This window comes from Bombus pascuorum, chromosome 1 (genome assembly GCF_905332965.1).
Source record: "Bombus pascuorum chromosome 1, iyBomPasc1.1, whole genome shotgun sequence".
Lineage (NCBI taxonomy): Eukaryota > Metazoa > Arthropoda > Insecta > Hymenoptera > Apidae > Bombus > Bombus pascuorum.
The window spans coordinates 25,157,030-25,162,198 of record NC_083488.1 but is presented as its reverse complement, the minus strand read 5'-3'; the positions used below and the strand labels follow the sequence as shown (position 1 = coordinate 25,162,198).

At 37.7% G+C, this 5,169-nt stretch overlaps 1 long non-coding RNA gene across 1 annotated transcript; it reads right to left on the bottom strand.

Moving 5' to 3' along the window:
- Positions 1 to 3,125: 3,125 nt before the first annotated feature.
- Positions 3,126 to 4,572, bottom strand: LOC132916065 (uncharacterized). Its single transcript, XR_009660007.1, has 3 exons — positions 4,432 to 4,572; positions 4,056 to 4,358; positions 3,126 to 3,934 (listed from the first exon to the last, which is right to left on the bottom strand). It is a non-coding gene; the product is annotated as an uncharacterized LOC132916065 (long non-coding RNA).
- Between the last annotated feature and the right edge of the window lie 597 nt (positions 4,573 to 5,169).

Genomic DNA, 5,169 nt, shown 5'->3' with positions numbered 1-5,169 from the left:
CAAAGCAGACGAGTCTGTTTTTGTTCTATAATAACGCGATTGGTGCGCATAAATGCATCCTACGTAGCATTTCGAAACGCATCTATGAAGAATCGGAAATATCTAATTGCTTCAAGAGCAATTCATTTGGGACTTTCAGGAATTTCTAAGTCGGCGATATTATTTAGCTCGTCTACTTAATCTACTTTCCGCGCGTATTCTTTTTTCATATAAAATATATTTTATGTCACTCGAGAAAGGTATAAGAGAATAGAACTATTGACATTTTCTTACACCATGTTAAAAATTTATTTTTTTTGAAAATTTCGAAATTTTTTTTAAAAACGAGAGCAGGAGGCTATTATCGAAGTTAGCATCATTCGGTGAGTTTAAATCGCAATAGATGGGCTTTCAAAACTTTCTTGCGATTGAAATTATTGCAGAACCGTATTTGAGATAACGCGCAAATTAATCGAAACTTCTTAAGATGTATGGTACGAATCTCAAGGGACAAGAGGAAGTCCGCGGGTCAGTCGCAACTACATTTGTTACGAGACCATGTTCCTTTCTTCAGCTCGTAAAAGGACTTTACGACCGTTATGGATTATGCAGGTTCCTTTTGTGAACGGCGAACTGTAGTCCAGACTACGTTCTCCACTAACCCGACTGCGTCTTCGGGTGTTAAATCCCTTGATTCTTAATTCGTGACGCGGTGTGAAAGTTCATCAACGTATTCTTGGCCAGAAAGCATTTCTGTAAAAACACAATTCCGAATGAAGATTTAAGTACGTGATTCTTTTTTATTCAGTAATGAAAGATGCTGAGAATCACAATGATATTGAAGAAATCGAATTATGGAAAATACTTGATGGGAATATCTATCGAGTTATTCTGTGAATTTGAATACGAAAAGAAGCAAAATAATTTCAAATATACCCTCCGCGTAACGAAATGGTTGGCGACGATTCGACATTGTAATTATTATTATATTATGTACATAGTATATTCGTCAGTAGCTTGGACCAGTGTTGCTAACGTTAATTAGACGGCAATTGCACGAAAGTGGCGTTCAAATGAATTATGCGAGGAAATAGTTTAGCCATAGGACTACTGTGCGTCTACCGTATTTTCATTCCAAAGTATTACATTTTATTTATTATAATGTAACTAAGCGGCGAATAATTTATCAGCAACTATCAAAATGTTACTTTAAGTACTTTTGAAAGATCAGAGATAAGATATCGATAGATAATAAGACGGATGTAACTGTATCACCATTCAAATTTTCGATGTGTTGAGCGAACGAGCGACCACGGTTAGTTTCGCTAATTGTTTGTTTCTTGCACACGACATGACGTCTTCGTTCACTATGAATGAGACGCGCCGTTTATTCTCGTTTTCCCGTTAAACAATTTAATTAGCGACGTGTCGCGAAAGAACTTCCGGCTTCGAAGCCAGTCTCGCGACTTGACGAAACTTCTAATTGCCTTCGCGAGACCGCGTTAACAAGCAGAGGCATCCCTGCAGAAAACGCTGATGGATGCGGTGCGCCGGCATTGTTGCGCGATCAGGCCGCGTGAATGCGGCTTTCGAAGTGACCTGCCCATCAAATACGATCATTAAGCTTTTATGTTACTGTTCTAATGACGTGAAGTATGAAGATGAATAAAGCAAAGATACAAGTTGCGTTTCTATTGTGTTTAATGTATACCGAAGCAAAAATAATTAACCGAGGAATTAACGAAATTTAAATTAAGCATACACAAAGTTGAAAGATTTAACACAAAAGTAAATAATATTCATGGAACAAGATAAATCGAATTTGTTTAATATTCTCCACGTTCTAACTTATAAAGTTTGTTCACGACATTTTTATTGCGAATAGATTCTGTTGCTTTCTTACCACGCTGTGTTGGCTGTTTTTGCCATAGTGTTGATCTTAGTAATAATTTCCAACAATATGTATGTATGTTTGTAGTTTCAAAAGTAAAATTGGAGTGTATGAAATCTGGCGCCAGTGAAGTTTCACCGCGTCTTCGGCTTCCTGTTTAATTGAACTGTTGGCAAACTCATTAGCAGACTCTAGACAGTGCAGTTCAGCCGAGCTTTAATCTAGTTTTAGTTCAGTTCTACTTATAGTTGTGCTGCTAGGTTTTAGATAGTTCAATTATCTTGTAAAATTTTGTACATTCTAATAATTGCTTGCAACTAAAATTTTCTAGAGAACTAAACACATAATAGAAGAGTAAATTGCTTGTTCATAGGTATATTCCAGTTTATGTTCTTGCAATATACAAATTTCATACTAGCGTATGAATATAGAAATATCGCACTGAAATAATCAGAAAGTTTTTTAACCTAAGACTTTCCAATGAATTTCTAATATACTTTCTGCGATGTATGTCATATTTTCAAAGTTTATAAAAATATTATTTTAATCTTGCCAACGATCGAAGGATTTTACATAAAGAAGGAACAGCGAAATTTGATGCGATATAGATTTCATGAACCTTCAATTTCATCATGCGTCGCAAACTGGAACGATGTTATGCGTACAGTTTGTTACCGATGCTATTTCCACGGAAGCATGTAGCCGGAAGCATAGTACGTGATAACAGACATTGTCGTTTTCGTTGCATGTAGTTTGATGTTGCCATAACGGAACTCGAGAACTACTCTCGATATTAGTAGGTGGAATGCGTCTTTCTAGCATAGTAGATTAAATTCTCACCAATGTTTCCGGTACGCCAAACGATATTTTGCACTAGTTCAGTACTTAGGTATTTTAAAATATCTGACATCTTTTATTAATCATATTCTATCGAAATAATCATTCTCTACCCCTATAAACGAAAAGTATCCTTTCATTCTTCGAGTATCTCCCAATTCCGAATATTCTCATATCTGTCTAACATCTCCTGTTTAAATTTTTCTAAAATTCACGCGTAATCATTCCATGCATACAAATACATCATCCAACTTGATCTTCATCGTCCATGTGTCCAACAATAAATGCACACAACGAATGAAATACATTCAGCTCTTCTTTCTCATCCTCTCTCTTCCCTCCGTTTCTATCCATCCGATTTAAAACAATAATTTCATTAACTAATAATATGTAGGTGTTTCGAGAAACATTCAACATCGGAATACAATTTTATACTCTCATATACACCGTGTGGATCTGCAAACGTTCAAAGATCAGTATTCATGATCCGATTCAATCACGACAGATATAACAACGGTATCGGTGTTCAACGCGAAAATTGAAATAATCCGCTGAATCTTTTCTCCTGCGATCAGCAAGCATTCGAGGCAATTCGTATAGCGCACAAAAGGGATCTCTGCAGCGGCGTGATCGCGCGTCAGTGGCAATATTGAAAGGATGAAATCCCCATTTACGCTTTCAGCGATCGTCGTTGATACATCATTCCGTGGACTAGCGACAGAGTTTCATGGACCGTGCCGGACCAGACAACAATGGTTGATCCGGGCGAATGGTATTTTTATAGTTTCAGGGCCTCGCGACGTTGTCCGGATGGACGAGTAGAGTCCAGACGCGTTCGCGCGCTTATTCGTTTCGGCAACAACAAAAGCTCGGCAGATTGATGCGCGATTGCTCTGAGGCAAGAGCTTGAAACTTTTCAGACAGCAAAATGGTTTTTTCATAAAAATGCGGCGCAATTCGTATCGTTGCTCACGTTTGTACGCGTATGGTTGGAAATTTGTTGTTCCTCGAAATAAAAAAGAGAACAGAGAAAAATAAATGAGGAGGTAACACATAGTCGATAAAATAGAACTGTTCATGTACAATTACAAGGATCAAACAAAGAAGATCCATACGAGTACTATCGAGTAACAAATTCTATAAAAGAAAATACAGAAAACGAAAGAAGAAAACAGCACCGGAAGCGAGTCAAGTACAACTAACAAATGACATCCGCAGTAGATGCTCCTAAAAAAGAAATAAGAAGAAAATAAGGGATGAAGTAAAAGAAGGAGGAAGGTAAGAGAAGAAAAAGACAAAACACTTGTCGTTGATCAAGGTGAATCGATGAACGTGTAAGAGCACATACGTAGTTGGACACCGGTTTAGTTGGGTTCGATCGGAATCGAAGGGGGTGACGCGTGTATCGGCCTTAAACGGCTGCTCGTTTACGACATCGTGGGGCCAACACAGTAGCTACATCAGGCGGTACAGGCTTGGTGTAAGTGGCAAGAGTTGCCAGTGAGCCGGAGAAACCCTTTTTAGGTTAATGCAGAATGGTATAGTGCACTCGAGCGCGCAAGAGTGTCCCAGCGGCACTTAAATTACACCGATGCGCCTGTAAAAGCCTGGTCCCATGCAGGATGAATGCAACTAGAAGTAACGTTGCTGGCTACAATAACAAGGTCAACGTTTTTTATTCCGTCTATAAATTTTCCTTGGCTAACATATAGGGCTGCAATTACGCATTGGCGTTTGTTGCAAAAATTGCGTTTCGCTTGTGCCTGCGCTGTTGCAATCTCATTGAAGGAACGATATTTGGGAACGGTGCACTAAATATTCCAGCGAATTGCGCTAACTTTTGACGATTTCTTCGATTAACGCATTTGCACATTTCGCCTTAAAAATCTCTCTCTAAAAAAAAAAAGAACAGAACCATAGGTACATATTTTTGTTGAATGTTGTTCCACTTAGAGCATGCTAATTTCTCTTAGAGTTTCTTCTGTGTTTAAGAAGAAAACGTGGAATAAGGAAGAAAGGATGCAAGAAGCTGCTGGAATTATTTAAAAATCGACAACAACATCAAGTAGATGTTCTTGTTGAGAAAGTTTTGTTTGAAATTGGACATGTGTAGAACAAGATTAAATCGGAGTGTCAGACTTCAATGGGATAATTGATTCTATCTACCATAATATTTTATGAATGATGGAATAGTTAAAGTAAATGATTCGTTTATTGAATAAGTATATTCGCAATGACGTAATCTATTTTTCGAGATCCTCTTAATCATTCGAAAAACGACCACCGTGAAACACTTCCTATCCCGTGTACTTGTCACCAACTTTAGTATTCTTGCACACGAGGATCACTGTTTGTGCAAGTTACTTACAACTAGTCATTTGTCATTCGCTATCTTAAAGTAACTTCTACATAAATCAAGCGTCATCGCTTAGTATCTGATTCTCTGTACAAAAAACCATAAT